A 19,887-nucleotide genomic window follows, 5' to 3' on the forward strand; every position below is an offset into this window, starting at 1 on the left:
ATGTCTCGACCATTTCGAGACTCCTCGTCATGTCCATGATCACATCCGGGACTCCGAACAATCTTCGGTACATCAAAATGCATAAACTCATAATAACTGTCATCGTAACGTTAAGCGTGCGGACCCTACCGTTCAAGAACAATGTAGACATGACCGAGACACGTCTCCGGTCAATAACCAATAGCGGGACCTGGATGCCCATATTGGCTCCTACATATTCTACGAAGATCTTTATCGGTCAGACCGCATAACCACATACGTTGTTCCCTTTGTCATCGGTATGTTACTTGCCCGAGATTCGATCGTCGGTATCCAATACCTAGTTCTATCTCGCCGGCAAGTCTCTTTTACTCGTTCTGTAATACATCATCCCGCAACTAACTCATTAGTTGCAATGCTTGCAAGGCTTATGTGATGTGCATTACCGAGAGGGCCCAGAGATACCTCTCCGACAATCGGAGTGACAAATCCTAATCTCGAAATACGCCAACCCAACATCTACCTTTGGAGACACCTGTAGAGCTCCTTTATAATCACCCAGTTACGTTGTGACGTTTGGTAGCACACAAAGTTTTTCTCCGGTAAACGGGAGTTGCATAATCTCATAGTCATAGGAACATGTATAAGTCATGAAGAAAGCAATAGCAACATACTAAACGATCGGGTGCTAAGCTAATGGAATGGGTCATGTCAATCAGATCATTCATCTAATGATGTGATCCCGTTAATCAAATAACAACTCTCTGTCCATGGTTAGGAAACATAACCATCTTTGATTAACAAGCTAGTCAAGTAGAGGCATACTAGTGACACTCTGTTTGTCTATGTATTCACACATGTATTATGTTTCCGGTTAATACAATTCTAGCATGAATAATAAACATTTATCATGATATAAGGAAATAAATAATAACTTTATTATTGCCTCTAGGGCATATTTCCTTCAGTTATCGGCAACCAGCAGGAGCCATATGGTTGTTGCTTAATTGTATGCAATGCAATCGTGCTGTAATGCTTTACTTTATCACTAAGCGGTAGCGATAGTCGTGGAAGCATAAGATTGGCGAGACGACAACGATGCTACGATGGAGATCAAGGTGTCGCACCGGTGACGATGGTGATCATGACGGTGCTTCGGAGATGGAGATCACAGGCACAAGATGTTGATGGCCATATCATATCACTTATATTGATTGCATGTGATGTTTATCTTTTATGCATCTTATCTTGCTTTGATTGACGGTAGCATTATAAGATGATCTCTCACTAATTATCAAGAAGTGTTCTCCCTGAGTATGCACCGTTGCGAAAGTTCTTCGTGCTGAGACACCACGTGATGATCGGGTGTGATAGGATCTACGTTCAAATACAACAGGTGCAAAATAGTTGCACACGCGGAATACTCAGGTTATACTTGACGAGCCAAGCATATACAGGTATGGCCTCGGAACACGGAGACCGAAAGGTCGAGCGTGAATCGTATAGTAGATATGATAAACATAATGATGTTCACCAATGAAATTACTCCATCTCACGTGATGATCGGACATGGTTTAGTTGATTTGGATCACGTAATCACTTAGAGGATTAGAGGGATGTCTATCTAAGTGGGAGTTCTTTTAGTAAATTAATTGAACCTAAATTTATCATGAAACTTAGTACCCGATAGTATCTTGCTTGTTTATGTTTGATTGTAGATAGATGGCTCGTGCTGTTGTTCTGTTGAATTTTAATGCGTTCCTTGAGAAAGCAAAGTTGAAAGATGATGGTAGCAATTACACGGACTGGGTCCTTAACTTGAGAATTATCCTCATTGCTGCACAGAAGAATTATGTCCTGGAAGCAGCGCTGGGTGCCAGGCCTGCTGCTGGAGCAACACCAGATGTTATGAACGTCTGGCAGAGCAAAGCTGATGACTACTCAATAGTTCAGTGTGCCATGCTTTACGGCTTAGAATCGGGACTTCAACGACGTTTTGAACGTCATGGAGCATATGAGATGTTCCAGGAGTTGAAGTTAATATTTCAAGCAAATGCCCGGATTGAGAGATATGAAGTCTCCAATAAGTTCTATAGCTGCAAGATGGAGGAGAACAGTTCTGTTAGTGAGCATATACTCAAAATGTCTGGGTATAATAATCACTTGATTCAATTGGGAGTTAATCTTCCAGATGATTGCGTCATTGACAGAATTCTCCAATCACTGCCACCAAGCTACAAGAGCTTCGTGATGAACTATAATATGCAAGGGATGAATAAGACTATTCCCGAGCTCTTCGCAATGCTGAAAGCTGCGGAGGTAGAAATCAAGAAGGAGCATCAAGTGTTGATGGTCAACAAGACCACTAGTTTCAAGAAAAAGGGCAAAGGGAAGAAGAAGGGGAACTTCAAAAAGAACGGCAAGCAAGTTGCTACTCAAGAGAAGAAACCCAGACCTGGACCTAAGCCTGAAACTGAGTGCTTCTACTGCAAGCAGACTGGTCACTGGAAGCGGAACTGCCCCAAGTATTTGGTGGATAAGAAGGATGGCAAGGTGAACAAAGGTATATGTGATATACATGTTATTGATGTGTACCTTACTAATGCTCGCACCCTTTGGTCACTGATAAATGTTTATTATTCATGCTAGAATTGTATTAACCGGAAACATAATACATGTGAAAATACATAGACAAACAGAGTGTCACTAGTATGCCTCCACTTGACTAGCTTGTTAATCAAAGATGGTTAAGTTTCCTAACCATGAACAAAGAGTTGTTATTTGATTAATGGGATCACATCATTAGGTGAATGATCTGATTGACATGACCCATTCCATTAGCTTAGCACCCGATCGTTTAGTATGTTGCTATTGCTTTCTTCATGACTTATACATGTTCCTATGACTATGAGATTATGCAACTCCCATTTGCCGGAGGAACACTTTGTGTGCTACCAAACGTCACAACGTAAATGGGTGATTATAAAGGTGCTCTACAGGTGTCTCCAAAGGTAGATGTTGGGTTGGCGTATTTCGAGATTAGGATTTGTCACTCTGATTGTTGGAGAGGTATCTCTGGGCCCTCTCGGTAATGCACATCACATAAGCCTTGCAAGCATTACAACTAATGAGTTAGTTGCGAGATGATGTATTACGGAACGAGTAAAGAGACTTGCCGGTAACGAGATTGAACTAGGTATTGGATACCGACGATCGAATCTCGGGCAAGTAACATACCGATGACAAAGGGAACAACGTATGTTGTTATGCGGTCTGACCGATAAAGATCTTCGTAGAATATGTAGGAACCAATATGGGCATCCAGGTCCCGCTATTGGTTATTGACCGGAGATTTGTCTCAGTCATGTCTACATTGTTCTCGAACCGTAGGGTCTGCATGCTTAACGTTACGATGACAGTTATTATGAGTTTATGCATTTTGATGTACCGAAGTTAGTTCGGAGTCCCGGATGTGATCACGGACATGACGAGAAGTCTCGAAATGGTCGAGACATAAAGATTGATATATTGGACGACTATATTCGGACACCGGAAGCGTTCCGGGGAAGTTTCGGATAAAACCGAAGCACCGGGGGGTTACCGGAACCCCCCGGGGGGTTAATGGGCCTCATGGGCCTAAAGTGGAGAAGAGGAAGGGGCTGCCAGGGCAGGCCGCGCGCCCCCTCTCCCCCTAGTCCGAATTGGACAAGGAGGGAGGGGCAGCGCCCCCCCTTTTCCTTCTCTCCTTCCCTCTCTCCTACTTGGACAAGGAAAGGGAGGGGAGTCCTACTCCCGGTAGGAGTAGGACTCCTCCTGGGCGCCTCCTCTAGGGCCGGCCGCACCCCCCTTGGATCCTTTATATACGGAGGTAGGGGGGCACCCTAGAACACACAAGTTGATCTTCGTGATCGTTCCTTAGCCGTGTGCGGTGCCCCCCTCCACCATATTCCACCTCGGTCATATCGTTGTAGTGCTTAGGCGAAGCCCTGCGTCGGTAGAACATCATCATCGTCACCACGCCATTGTGCTGACGGAACTCATCCCCGAAGCTTTGCTGGATCGGAGCCCGGGGAGCGTCATCGAGCTGAACGTGTGCTAAGAACATGGAGGTGCCGGAGTAACGATGCTTGGATCGGTCGGATCGGAAAGACGTACAACTACTTCCTCTATGTGGCGTCAACGCTTCCACTTCGGTCTACGAGGGTACGTAGACAACACTCTCCCCTCTCGTTGCTATGCATCACCATGATCTTGCGTGTGCGTAGGAAATTTTTTGAAATTACTACGTTCCCCAACAAAAGGTTGTGTCGGTAATGAGAGTGAAAGTGTTGAATATGTTTTGGTAAAGGAATCGATGAGAGGCCATGTAGGAGTACATGGTGGGTTGTTTCATTGAGGCCGTCCATAAGAACTGAGATCTGTGTGTGTGATTTAAGATTCAGCTACTACCACACATTGGGATCCTTAATTGACCCTCTCGACTTATTAACCACTCTTGTCCTCTGTCCGAGAGTTGCAAAGTAGTTTCTGGTGTTTGTAGCATGCTGGGGGCCGCACGCAGCGCTGACCTAAGGGGTGGGCTGTGTTGCAGTAGGCACGTGGCACGGTGTACCAAGTCGACCGTTTGGTGTCTCGGGAACCCTGCACACATCGTTCAGGGCCGTTAGTGGAAACCTCGGCCGGACTCCCTACGGATGGAACCTGAATAGGTGATAAACCTGGACTAGGGACTCGTGTGTTTAGTTAGGTCGTGGCCGACACCCTCACTGGGCTTCCGCTTGAAGGTTGCTGAGTACACGTCGTGTAGCGGCGATAAGTGGTGAGAGCGTGTGCAACGAAGTACACCCCTGCAGGGTATAAAACTATTCGAATAGCCGCGTCCGCGGTAAAGGACTACTTGGTCACCTATGCAGTTCATAGACAAGTAAATGGATACTACTAAAATCCTCAAGATAAGTGTGAGTACAGTGGATGGCCCTCTCGTAGGTTGACGAGAGAGTATTGTGTTGTGAATAGAGGACTCGTGTGCGACAAATGCTTTACAAGTTGTGTCTATCATAGGATAGCTTAGCCATGAGTCAAAGCTGGCTTGCTGCAATAACTCCACTACCTTCTTGAGAATGTGCATGTATAGTAGGATTCTGTTGTAAGACTTGCTGAGTACCTCCGTACTCATGTTGCTTTAATTAATGTTTTCAGACGACAACACCGCCCCCTCCGATGGGTTCTATGTAGACCTCGATGTTGACGAGTGACTAGCCACCCAGGTGGTGGTCCAAGACTTGGAAGGGCCCTCTATAGATAAATAGGCTTCCTCAAGCCTTTTTCCTTTCTAGTGTCTGTACTCAGACTAAGTTGCTTCTGCATGTGCTTGTATGATTGTATGACTTGAGTGTCGGGTCGTGTGACCCCTATCTGTATGAATATGTTATGTATGGCTCCTCGGAACCTTTTAAATAAAGTACTTGAGTTGTAGAGTTTTGTTGTGATGCCATGTTGTATGTACTCATATCGGGCATATTGTGTGTATGATTGAAATGCTTGGTATGAGTGGGATCCGACAATCTAGTTGTTTATCCTTGGCAGCCTCTCATATGGGGAAATGTAGTCTAGTGCTTCCTGAACGATATTAGTCCGCTACAGCCCAGTTCACCGGAGTCCTGCTAGCCCAGCACTACTGCTCTGAACACTTGACTGGCCGGCATGTGTTTCACTTCGTTCCTGTGTCTGTCCCTTCGGGGAAATGTCACGTGGTGACATCCGGAGTCCTGCCTAGCCTGCTACAGCCCGTGTAACCGGAGTCCTGTTAGCCAAGTGCTACAGCCCGGATTCACATGTTGATGACCGACATGCTCGATGTGATTCATGTATGCCTGTCCCCATGGGTTAGTGCCGCTTTGGGTTCATGACTAGCCATGTTGGCCCGGGTTCTCTGTCATATGGATGCTAGCGACACTGTCATATACGTGAGCCAAAAGGCGCAAACGGTCCCGGGCCATGGTCAGGCGACACCCGTGGGATTACCGTGCGTGAGGCCGCAAAGTGATATGAGGTGTTACCGGCTGGGTCGATGTGACTTGGAATCGGGGTCCTGACAGCGCTGGCATCAGAGCCGGACTGCCTGTAGGTTCGCTAAGCCAAACTGGTCGATGTCGAATCTAGAAATGCTTTAGTTATATGTAGGGGAATTGATTGTGGGAGGGAACGTAAGGCTCTTTTTACTCCTTTACCTTATGCCCTCTGATCTGTGTCATTCTCTTCTCATTCTACGTGGGATAAGGACTAGGCTCTCTTCTCTCTATCAGGTTCACGTGTTAATAATCTGTAGTAACTTATAGGATTGTTGGTTACCAGCCTCACTACAGTTTCTACTAATTTTAGTATGTTACCAGTTGAACTAGAACCTTGATATGATGTTGTTGAGTGATTTTTGCAAACCATTGTGAATGTCTCAACTCTGTTTCTGAGCATTTACAGCTGTTATGCTGTCCAATTTTCCCTAGAAATTCTAATGTCTTTGCATTGTGGTTGTGCTTTCAGATGGCCACTCGTGCTCAAAACCAAGTGGTTCACCTGACCTGGTGCCTCGATGTGCCCGGCCATACGGCTAAGTTAGTCCGGGTAATGATCAAGACAGGTTACCGTTGGTATCCCGAATACCACGTTGAAGAGCAATTCCGAGACTTCAATCAAAGCCAATATTTCTGCACTGTCAGGATATTTCCTTCTTATCCTGGATCTACCGAGCCCCTCCACTGTTCCTATGGACTCGGGGTTACTGTTGAGATGGCTGTGCAGGATGCTGCCTATTCCATGATGACCATCATGCGAGTCAGGACTGGCCTGCTTCGGAACACCGACTTCCGTTATATGACAGATTCACTCCCAGGAGCGCAAGGGTATCTCCAGGCTATCTATGCTGACTCCACTCTGGAGGACTCACTAACTCGCACCACTGCCGAGATGCTCGAGGATAAGGACCGAGAGAATCGGGACTTGAGACTGGAGCTTTTCAATGCCCGTGCTGAACATTGGGCCACTTTGACTCGGTTTGTACCGGCTGTGCAAGCTGGATGTATGGATTCGAGGGATCTGTATCCTGTGAGATCTGCTCTGCCAGAAATGGTGGATTGGCGTGATGTGGGAGGCATCACCCCACCCCGTGGTCCCCGCAGGCCACCGTTTGTTGGTCCAAGACCTCATCCTAGCCCCTTTGGTCCACAAGCTCCTCAGGACCGTCTGTTCCTGGATGATCACATTGAACTTCCAGGCTATGGAGGTGACTTCTATGAGGACTACTACGGAGCTGTCTGAGTTAGTAGTAGTATCATTAGTATTGTAATAGTTGTATTTCCACTGTCCTGCGTGACTTGAGGAATATGACTTAGTGTCTATCAATTCCGGAGGTGTAGAAAAATAATGTATAGGAGCTTGGAATGCCTCCAATGAGATGTAACGTCTTTCATCATAGTTGTACTGTAGCCTGGGCTTGTACTAAACTATGTATGGTGTGTATGACCGTTGGTATATATATGGCAGTTCTATATTACCATGTCATACGGATGAACATCTCTGCATTCCGTGTTAACCATTACATTCCGCACTTCCTTGCCCAAATTTTTCCATCCATGTCTAAACTGTTGTCTTGTTTTCCTAGGATGGTCAACACCCGCAACAACCCGACTGCCCCGGAGCAGGGTGAAGCCAGCGCAGCTAGGAATGAAAATCTGCCTCAACCGCCTTCTCTGGCCGAAGTTATGCTGGAGGCAGAACAAAACAAGCGTGACACCAACCGCTTGCTGGAGCGGATTGAGCAGAATACTGCACGCCAGCCGAGGAACGACCTGGTGTCAATCAATGACTTTATCAAGCTGTATCCACCGAAGTTTAAACATTTCGTTGAGCCTCTCCATGCGGATGACTGGCTTTGCAGCATCACCCACAAGCTACGTTCTGCCAACGTAGCCGAAGCTGATAACGTTACCTTTGCCGCCTATCACCTCGAAGGACCTGCTAGCCTTTGGTGGGAAAACTTTGAGGCTATGCGCCCGGTCGGCCAAATCACTTCCTGGGATGAATTCAGTGCGGCTTTCCGTGAGCATCACATTCCGGAAGGTCTCATGGATCGTAAGAGGGAGGAGTTCTGCAACTTCACCCAGGGTAGACTGAATGTGGATGCATACAGTCGCGAGTTTGGAAATCTAGCATGATATGCTCCTGAAGAGGTATCCACCGATGCTAAGAAGCAGGCAAGGTTCCTCAAGGGACTTAGCCCTGAGCTTCGCCGTGACCTTCGTCTACACAAGTGCACCTCCTTTCAGAAGTTAGTCAACAAGGCCATCAGTGCCGAGACAGGTCAGACTGACTTTGAAGCTTCACGCAAGCACTCCCGTGACTTTGGATCTTCATCTGGCTATGGATCTCAGAAGCGCCGGGTCTGGATTCCAAACACTGCCCTGCCACCCAGGTTCACTCCGAGGCCATCCTTTGAGGCGCCTCGTCCTAACCAGCAGTATGCACCGCCCAAGGCCTATGGTGGCCCCGCTGCTAATGCTGCTCCATGCCCCAACGTGATAACAAGTTTCAAGTGTGGGGAGACGGGTCACTACATCCGTGAGTGTCCCCAGAAAAACAACCCCAACCAGTTCGGAAAGTCTGTTGGCCATGGCAAGCTAGCAGGAAAGGTGCTCTACGCCAAGCCAGCCACCAGTGCTCGTGGCCATGTCAACTATGTTTCAGCTGAAGAAACTCATGAGGACCCCAACGTCGTTCTCGGTACGCTCCTTGTTAATTGCCATCCGGCAACTGTTCTCTTTGATATTGGAGCATCTCATTCATTTATTTCTGAGAGCAATGCTCGATTGCACAACACCACATTTTGTGACACGCCCACCTCCATGGTAATTCAAACCCCTGGTTCTAAGTGGCAAACCTCTAGAATCAGCCATGGAAATGTAATCCTTGTCGATAGATTGGTCTTCCTTGCATCACTAATAGCTCTCAAGTCCTCGGACATAAACATCATCTTGGGTATGGACTGGATGTCAGCCCATTACGCTAAGATTGATTGCTCTACTAGAACTGTTCAACTCACCCATCCATCGGGCAAGATAGTCAATCTTTTGACCAGAGTGTCTGAGCGTCAGCTTTACTCTTTAAATGCCAACCCCCTTCCAGACCTTGAAGATATTCCGGTAGTCCGTGACTTCCCGGATGTCTTTCCAGAGGAACTGCTAGGTGTTCCACCTGACAGAGATGTCGAGTTCATGATAGACCTTGTTCCAGGAACCGTCCCAATCTCTAGAAGACCTTATAAGATGGCACCCCTAGAACTAGCCGAACTTGAGAAACAACTCGATGAATCCTTGCAAAAGGGTTTCATCCGTCCTAGTTCTTCTCCATGGGCTTGCCCCGTCCTCTTCGTCAAGAAGAAGGATGGAACGGACCGGATGGTTGTAGATTACCGACCTGTCAACTTGGTCACCATCAAGAACAAGTATCCGCTCCCCAGGATCAACGATCTATATGACTAGCTCGCTGGATCCTCGGTCTTTTCCAAAATGGATTTGAGGTTGGGCTACCATCAAATAAAAATCAAGAACGGGGACATTCCTAAGACGGCCTTTGTTACTCGTTATGGCAAATACGAGTACACCATCATGTATTTCAGGTTAACCAATGCTCCAGCCACCTACTCTCGGCTAATGAACTCGATCTTCATGGAGTATTTGGATAAATTTGTCGTGGTATACCTCGATGATATACTCATCTACTCCAAGAATGAGGAAGAACATGCCGAACATCTAAGGCTAGTATTGATGAAACTTCGAGAGCATCGCCTTTATGCCAAATTCTCTAAGTGCGAATTCTGGTTGCCAGAAGTGACCTATTTGGGCCATGTAATCTCTGGTAAGGGCATTGCTGTCAATCTCGAGCGAGTTCAAGCCCTCCTTGACTGGACTCCACCTGAAACGGTCAAGCAAGTTCGGAGTTTCCTTGGTCTAGCAAGCTACTGTCGCCGCTTCGTTGAGAATTTCTCCAAGGTTGCTAAGCCTCTAACTGAACTCCTCAAGAAAGATAAAAAGTTCGAGTGGACCCCACAGTGTGAGTTCAGTTTTCAGGAACTGAAAAGACGCCTGACATCTGCACCCGTACTTGTACCACCAGATTTTTCTAAGGACTTTGTTATCTATTGCGACGCCTCGCGTCAGCGACTAGGTTGCATACTCATGCAAGATCGTCATGTGATTGCCTACGCTTCTCGACAGTTGCGTCCACATGAGGATAACTATCCCACACATGATCTAGAGCTTGCTGCAGTGGTCCATGCACTCAAAACCTGGCGACATTACCTTCTTGGTAATCGTTGCGAAATCTACACTGATCACCAAAGTCTGAAATACATCTTCACCCAACCGGATTTGAATCTCAGGCAAAGACGTTGGGTCGAGTTGATTACGGATTACGACTTAGGAATAACTTACACCCCAGGCAAAGCCAATGTCATGGCTGATGCACTAAGTCGTAAATCTTATTGTAACAACCTGATGTTACAACAAAGTCAACCATTTCTCCACGAGGAATTTCATAAGCTTAACCTTCACATTGTTACTCGAGGATTCCTTTCCACCCTGGTGGCGAAACCCAACCTTACAGATCAAATCATAACCGCTCAACGGTATGATAGAGGAATATCTCGGATCAAGGAGAACATTGCTAGCGGAGCTGCTAAGTGTTTCTCCATGGATGAGCGAGGTGTTGTCTTCTTCGAGAACCGCTTGGTGGTTCCCAAGAAACAACATCTACGGCAATTGATCCTTAAGGAAGCTCATGAATCCCCTCTCACCATTCATCCCGGTAGTACTAAAATGTATCGAGACCTACGCCAGAGGTTTTGGTGGACTAGGATGAAGAGAGAAATCGCTCAGTACATTGCAAATGGTGACGTCTGTCATCGTGTTAAGGCAGAGCATCAACGGCCTGCTGGCACCCATCAACCTTTGGCAATTCCTGAATGGAAATGGGATAAAATCGGTATGGATTTTATTACCGGGTTTCCCAGGACCAAGAGAGGGAATAATGAAATCTTCGTTGTTGTCGATTGTCTTTCCAAAGTAGCCCACTTCCTACCCGTTCATGAGAGTATAACTGCTAGCCAGCTAGCTGACCTGTACATCTCCCGAATAGTGTCTCTTCATGGTGTTCCATTGGGGATTAACTCAGACCGTGGAAGCCTCTTCACCTCTCAATTTTGGGAAAGTTTCCAAAATGCTAAGGGGACTCGTCTCCCTTTTAGCACCGACTTCCATCCTCAATCAAGTGGTCAAGTAGAACGAGTCAATCAAATTCTGGAGGATATGCTTCGAGCTTCAGTCATCGCTTTTGGTATGAATTGGGAGAAGTGGCTTCCATTCGCCGAGTTCGCTTACAACAATAGTTATCAAGCTAGCTTGGGCAAAGCTCCTTTCGAAGTTCTTATGGACGAAAATGTCGAACGCCTCTTAACTGGTCAGAAACCGGGGAAAGACAACTCTTTGGCCCGGAGATGATTCAGGAACCAGAAGAGCAGGTTCGCATTATTCGTGAGAAATTGAAAACAGCCCAATCTCGTCAAAAGAGTCAATATGACCGCAAGCATAAGCCTATGTCTTATGAAGTTGGCGAGAAGGCTTACCTTCGGGTTACACCTTTGAAGGGAACCCATCGATTCGGTATCAAAGGCAAGTTGGCTCCTCGTTACATTGGACACTTTCGCATTCTTGCCAAATGGGGGGAAGTTGCCTACCAGTTGGAACTACCTCCGCATCTTTCCAGAGTTCATGATGTCTTCCACGTTTCTCAACTCAAGCGTTGCTTCTCGGATCCTATCTGTGGAGTGGACCACGAAACGCTTGACCTCCAAGATAATCTCACATATCGAGAATATCCCGTTCGTATCCTTGATCAAGCCGAGCGTACCACTCGACGACAGAATATCAAGTTTCTCAAGGTTCAATGGTCACACCAATCCGAGCAAGAAGCTACTTGGGAAAGGGAGGATCGTCTTCGACTTGAATACCCCACCTTCTTCCCGACGAATCCTAAATCTCGGGACGAGATTCTTTTGAGTGGGGGTGAGTTGTCACATCCTAGCTAGTCGTGCATTAGAGTGTTGCATCATATCTACCTTTCATCAGAAACTTGAATTGGGGAAGACAGAACCCCCAGCACCCCCTCTGAAATCAACTAAGGTTTACTAAAAATATTTTCAATAAACCTGAAATGCCCTTCTAAAATGTTCACCCTCTTTGTCTTGGGTTAGAACCTCTGGAAAAAGTGGTGCACAATTTTCTAGGTCAACAGAAGGTCATTGAATTAAATCATATGTAAATTGCATTTGGGCATTTAAATGCTAGTAGCTATTTTGAATGCTCAAATAATTCTGAAAATAAGTGTGGGCCATTGGAAATATTATAAACAGAGCCTCTAATTATTTTCAGGATTTTTAGAAGTGCCTAGCTATTTTTAATAAAGCCACAAACCTACAGAAAGATAGAAAACAGAAATTTAAAGAAAGGGAGAGAACTTACCTGGCCGCAGCCCATCAGCCGGCCCACCTGGCGGCCCAGCGCTCTGCTGGCCCATGCCAACCAGCTGCTTCGTCCCCGCCAGGCAGGCAGAGAGCTCCACGGCTCCAGCAGCTTGCCGCTTCGTGCGCCTGGACCCTGGGCAGGCTCCACGTCGCCGCCCCGACCCCGTGGACACCTCACTCGCCCCCTGCCTCTCTCCCTCACTCTCCCGCACCATGGCCGACGCCCCTGCCGCCGCACCGCCGACGTAGTCGCGCCCTGCTCGTCCCCGTGCTGCGCCACCGTGTCCGTTCGCTCCGCCATCGTCGACTACATCGAGCAGGACGAGCCCCGAGCGCTCGCACGCTCTGCAACACCTCCACCGACCCCGCCTTCGTCGAGCACCACCGGAGATCCTGTTCGACGTCGCCACCACATCAGCTCGTCCCCGACCGCGCCGTCTGTTTCTGCGTGACCGCCGTGAGCTCACCTACCTCCCCATCCTCTCCGTTTGCCTTCTCGTGCACCGTAGCAACTGCACGAAGCATCACCGCACGCGCCACCGCCGAGCTCGTCGCCGACGTGTCTCGGGCCAACCACCGGTCACACCACCGTGTCCAACACACTCACTGCATCCCCAGGAGCCCAACGCACCTCACCACGCGCCTCGCCGTGCCCCGTAGCCTCGGGTTCACCTTCACCCTACTCTGGCGACGTTTCCAGCCACCCCGAGCTCAACCACCACCACCAAACGTCGCGGCTTGCTCCCAGCTACTCGTAGATGGTCTCCGCCGTCCATTTGGTTGCCGGAGCGCGAATTTGCACTTCCACCGCCGCGTCTGGCCTCGCCGGCGGGTTTGACCCGTTGACCTTGACTGGGTGGGCCCAAGTGGACTCACCTGAGTCTATGACAAGTGGGGGCCCCCTCTGCTAACTAACCAGATTAGTTTTAACTAAATTTAGTTAGTTTAATTAATTGCTGACATGCGGGACCCACTGGTAAGGTTGACCTGGATGTCCCCGTTGACCACTGACGTCACCCTGACGCAAAAACTAATTTCTGGTTTTATTTTTATATAGAGAATTCCAGAAATTGTTGCAAACTTCAAAAATTCATTGAAATTAATCTGTAACTCCAAATGAAAAGATTTATATATGAATTTTGATCAGAAAAAATCAATCTATCCATTGGTAATGGTTTCATGCATGACAGAAAAAGTTAACCTTGCTGTTTAAGCAAAATAAGATAATGCATTAAAATGGCTATGTTAAATGAACTAACATTTGAATCTTTGATTCAAATGAGTTCATTCCTTTCTGTTTTATCTTGCATTAGGCCAAGACACATTCATATTGCCATGTCATAGCATGCATCATATTGTTGCATATCATCATGTGTTGATTATGTTCGGTGTGTCTTTCGTGGTAGGTTCTGCCTCCGAGGATAACCCCGAATATCCGTCTTAAGGGCAGTACCCTACTACCACTACATCAGGCAAGCAACCCATTGATCATTCCGATACAAGCCCATGTTCTCGCTTCTGCTCTTGTTTACTGCATTAAGACAACGCGATTCAAAACTGCTGTGTGTTGCGGTAGTTGAACCCACTTCCTTTGCATGACCTGTCATTGCCACAGTAACTAGATGAAACCCCCTAGCATGTGTAGGAGTTGATTGAGCCATATTTGTGTTTCCTACCATGCTATGCTTAGAGTTGTGTCAGGTCTGGCTCATCGGGATGATGATCTAGAGTGAAAGGTTGTGTCGGTAATGAGAGTGAAAGTGTTGAATATGTTTTGGTAAAGGAATCGATGAGAGGCCATGTAGGAGTACATGGTGGGTTGTTTCATTGAGGCCGTCCTTAATAACTGAGATCTGTGTGTGTGATTTGAGATTCAGCTACTACCACACATTGGGATCCTTAATTGACCCTCTCGACTTATTAACCACTCATGTCCTCTGTTCGGGAGTTGCAAAGTAGATTCTGGTGTTTGTAGCATGCTGGGGGCCGCACGCAGCGCTGACCTTAGGGGTAGGCTGTGTTGCGGTAGGCGCGGGCACGTGTACTGCGTCGACCGGCTTGGTGTCGAGAACTGCACAAGTGGGCGCATGTTCGGGGCATCTGTTATACGGTCTCAAGTGCATGGTTTAATAGTTAGTGGGTTCTCTGTCGTCTACTTTTGTTTTGTTTTTGTCTTATGTTCTGGTTGGGTCTTGTCGGGAGAGACGATTGTAGGTTGAGATTAATGAAGGTTATAGATGGGTTTTTGTGTTTGTTGTTGGCCTGGGCTTTCTCTGGTTTTTGTGGCTGTCGCTCGGGTGCCTTTTGTTTTGGGTCGTTGGGCTTGTGCTTGCGTTCGTGTCGCTCTGCGCGTCTTGCTTCTGGCTGTGTTTGCTCTGGTCGGTCTGCTTGCTCGTCATGTTCTGCGTCTTTGGTGCTGTGTGTCGTCGTGGTTTTGGTGGTTCTGCTTGTGCGGTATTGTATGCTTCGGCGTGTGCGCGGGGGCTTCAGTGTGGCTCATTGTCGGTGGCGGGGGCTGTTTGGTCTGTGGCTTGTTTGTCGGCCGTTTTGTGTTTGTGTTCGTTTTCTGCTATTGCCTTCTGGTATTGTTGGGTTGTGTTGTTTCCTTCTGGTTGGTTGTGTCTAGGGTCCGTTGGTGCTGTGTGTGTGGTGCGCTTTCCGATTGCCGTTAGTCTGATGGCTGTTGTATTACTCTGCCTTGTTGTCTGCGCTGTGCTTCTCCTCGCTGGGCTGGGCTGGCGCGGCTTGGCTGGCTACTCTCCTTGGTTGCTGGTGCCTGGTGCGGGGGTGCCGCGTCTCGCTGCTCAGCCCTGGGCTCGGGCTGTTGCGCTCGCGCTAACGGGTCGTGGGCCACCGTTTGTTGGTCCAAGACCTCATCCTAGCCCCTATGGTCCACAAGCTCCTCAGGACCGTCTGTTCCCGGATGATCACGTTGAACTTCCAGGCTATGGAGGTGACTTCTATGAGGACTACTACGGAGCTGTCTGAGTTAGTAGTAGTATCACTAGTATTGTAATAGTTGTATTTCCACTGTCCTGCGTGACTTGTGGAATATGACTTAGTGTGTAATCAATTCCGGAGGTGTAGAAAAATAATGTATAGGAGCTTGGAATGCCTCCGATGAGATGTAACGTCTTTCATCATAGTTGTACTGTAGCCTGGGCTTGTACTAAACTATGTATGGTGTGTATGACCGTTGGTATATATATGGCAGTTCTATATTACCATGTCATACGGATGAACATCTCTGCATTCCGTGTTATCCATTACATTCTGCACTTCCTTGCTAAGTTTGTGCCATCCTTATCTAAACCGTTGTCTTGTTTTCTCCTAGGATGGTCAACACCCGCAGCAACCCGCTGCCCCGGAGCAGGGTGAAGCCAGCGCAGCTAGGAATGAAAATCTGCCTCAACCGCCTTCTCTGGCCGAAGTTATGCTGGAGGCAGAACGAAACAAGCGTGAGACCAACCGCTTGCTGGAGCGGATTGAGCAGAATACTGCAACGACCTGGTGTCAATCAATGACTTGTATCAAGCTGTATCCACCGAAGTTTAATACATTCGTTGAGCCTCTCATGCGGATGACTGGCTTGCAGCATCACCCACAAGCTACGTTCTGCCAACGTAGCCGAAGCTGATAAGGTTACCTTTGCGCCTATCACCTCGAAGGCCTGCTAGCCTTTGGTGGGAAAACTTTGAGGCTATGCGCCCGGTCGGCCAAATCACTACTGGGCTGAATTCAGTGAGGCTTTCCGTGAGCATCACATTCGGAAGGTCTCATGGATAAGAGGGAGGAGTTTGTAGACTGAACTGTGGATCATACAGTCGCGAGTTTGGAAATCTAGCACGATATGCTCCTCAAAGGTCTCCCCGCGCAGGATTAGCCCGAGCTTTGCCGTGACCTTACGTCTGCACGAGTGATCTCCTTTCAGTTAGTCAACAGGCATAGTGCCACAGGGAGAGAACACAAAGCCTGCTTGGATCTAGTCTGTTAGCCGTCAGGATTCTGCTCCGACACCTCTGCAGCGGTCTCCACTAGTAGAAAACAGGGCTATGGTCCAGGCCGGCTCAGCCCATTAGTCCCGGTTCAGTGTAGAACCGGGACTAATGTGGGCATTGGTCCCGGTTCGTGAGCCCAGGGGGCCGGCCGGGCCACGTGGGCCATTGGTCCCGGTTCGTCTGGACCTTTTGGTCCCGGTTGGTGGGACGAACCGGGACCAATGGGCCTCGCTCCTGGCCCACCACCATTGGTCCCGGTTGGTGGCTTGAACCGGGACCAAAGGCTCCCCTTTAGTCCCGGTTCATGCCACCAACCGGGACCAATGAGGTGCCTATATATACCCCCTCGCGCAAGAGCAGAGCACAGTGCTCTATTTTTTCTGGCCGAGGGGGAGAGGGCTTTGTGGTGCTCTAGCTCACCTCCTATGCACATGAGGTGTTCGATGGAATGCCCGAGCCACACTACTTAAGCTTTCTCCTCTCGAAGCTCGACCTCCAAGCTCCATTTTCCTCGAGATTTGTCTAGATTTAGCGGTCTGTCACGCCCCGTCCCCGTCTTCACCGCCGTCGATCACCCGCGCCGATCTCATCACCGACACCACCGTGGTGAGCCTCTTGTTCTTATCTTCTTTCTGAATCGCGGTATGAGGGGGAGACTGACTGGAAAAGGAACGCTAGGAGGGGTAGCTATAATATGCAGGGATGGGCATTCTTGGTGTCAAGCACACTACACAGTTCTACAGAACTCTACCTTGGTGACCCCGTATGTCGATGAACACAAGAACAGTCTGCGCTCCAAACACCCGGAGCAGTGTGACGACTGGATTACATGTGAACACATCAGGACTTTCAGCAGTTGGTTGGAAACACGTCTCAGAGGTGACAACACTGTTTGTGATGAGTTGTACTCGTTGTCCAGGGGACCATCTTCGACTGTACTGACTTACAAAGGATACGAGATAAATGGGAATACATTTTACACGATCGCCCAAGATCAAAAGAGCACCAACCAAAACAGCGGTGTCTGCTTTGATGCAGCAACCGAGAGGGGAAAGGACACATATTATGGTTACATAATGGACATATGGGAACTTGACTACGGACATGATTTTAAGGTCCCTTTGTTTAAGTGCAAATGGGTCAATCTGTCAGGATGCGGGGTACAGGTAGACCCACAGTATGGAATGACAACAGTGGATGTGAACAATCTTGGGTACACTGACGAACCGTTTGTCCTAGCCAATTATGTGGCACAGGTTATCTATGTGAGGGACATGTCTACCAAACCGAGAAAAAGAAAAGATAAGGAAGCGAATACATCATATGATGAGCCAAAGCACCACATAGTTCTTTCAGGAAAAAGGGACATCGTGGGAGTGGAGGGCAAGACAGACATGTCTGAAGATTATGAAAAGTTTCATGAAATTCCTCCCTTCAAAGTCAAAGGCTGACCCAAGCATCCTGATAAACGATGATGATTATCCATGGTTACGGCGCAATAAGCAAAGCACACAAGCGAAAAAAGTGAAGACTTTCTCTCCAAAACTATTATGATGATACCATGCCAACTTTCAACCTTTTTGTAGTTCATTTGAAATGCCTGTTGTAACAGACGAGTTTCCGTATGAAATCCTGATACTTCGAAACAGATTGTCCGTTTTGTACACGAAGTGCATCCAGTTTTTGCCGTAACCCTCTCTACTTTCTTGCACATGCTATGTGGGTGAAATGATGATACCATGCCAACTTTCAACCTTTTCAGAGTTCATTTGTAGTGCTTTTCAATTTCCGGGTCTTATAGCTCAAAAAAGCAGTAAATGCATGAAAAATAACAAAATGCATAAAATGCAAAAGGAATCAACTAAAAAGCTTATATAAACCTCTAGTATTTTTGAAACTAAATTTATATAAAATTTATGCAACTTATATTAAGAAAGTATTTTTTTTTCAAAACATTAATAGCAAAAAATTAACAAAATCTGGTTTTGATTAAAACAGATATTTAAAATAGATAAACTTTAATAAAATATATAAGTAGAAACCAAATAAAAAATAAAAAACTTTAATAACATAAAGCAAAAATAATTATCATAAAGTGAAGTAAATAAGTAATTAGAAACAAAAGAAAATAAAATAAATAAGTTTTTTGTTGTAAGTAGAAACAAAACAAAATAAATAAAGCAAAAAAGAAAAAAACAGGGAAAAAATAAAAAATATGCCACCTACTCGGCCACCACTGCCTGAATACGACTCGAAACCAACCCATGGGCCAGGATTCAGGCCAGCAGAAGGCCCAGCAGGCCCATCAGGCATAGAAGTGTCAATTAGGCCCGTAAAGCTGCAATGGAGAGGAGCTCGAGAGGGGTGCGGCAGTGGGGCTTATAAACCACTGCGCGCCCCTCTCGACTAGCGAGGTGGGACTAAACTTTTGACACGGGCGCAGCAGCACAAGGCCTTTGGTCCCGGTTGGTGGCACCAACCGGTACTAAAGGGGTGCGTTGGTACCGGTTCGTAGCACCAACCGCTACCAATGCCACCCCTTTAGTACCAGTTGGTGCCACCAACCGGGACCAAAGGCCGCCGCTTCCGCCCTTTGGGCTGCTGAAAAGAGGCCTTTGGTCCCGGTTGGTGGCACCAACCAGGACTAAAGGTCGCATTCGTCCCGGTTTCTGTCACGACTAGAACCAATGCTTCGTCTATATAACTAGCACTTGTGAAATTTTTCATTCAGTTCGTCTTCCCCGCCCGACGATGCTGCCAGGCTACCCCTCTATGCCTCACCGTCGCCGTCGTCGCCCTGCCTCCGATGCCGTCCAGCGCCGGCCAGACGCCGTCGCCGCCCCGCGCCCCCCTGCCTCCTCGCCGCCCGTCGCCGCCCCCTGGCTCCTCATCGCCCGTCGCCGCGCCCCTCACCGTCGCCCCCATGTCCTGCCTCCTCGTCGATCGCCGCCCCATTGCGCAGTGAGCTCCATATATCAATTTCCTAATTTAGATGTGTAGTTAATTTAGATGCGTAGTTTAGATGTGTAGTTAATTGAGTTGTTGTAATTTGTTCATAAATGAATTATATGCAAAAGTTAGAATTTTTTTCTGTTCATACATTTTTTGGTGATATTATTGTTGAATATGCAAATGTTTGTGTGTTCATATATATGCAAAGAATATGTCAATTTTTTTCATAGAATTTTTATGATTTTTTTCTGTTGTAATTTTGTTCATAGAATAAGAAGAGAAAGTGTTTAATATAATTAGTTAGAAAAATAATAGAACTAGTTAAACTAGTTTCTTTTTAATTAGTAAGTACTACTTTATTCTATTTATAGTAAGTGCTTAGTAGTT

The sequence above is a fragment of the Triticum urartu genome, chromosome 6, assembly GCF_003073215.2.
Source record: "Triticum urartu cultivar G1812 chromosome 6, Tu2.1, whole genome shotgun sequence".
Taxonomy (NCBI): Eukaryota; Viridiplantae; Streptophyta; class Magnoliopsida; order Poales; family Poaceae; genus Triticum; species Triticum urartu.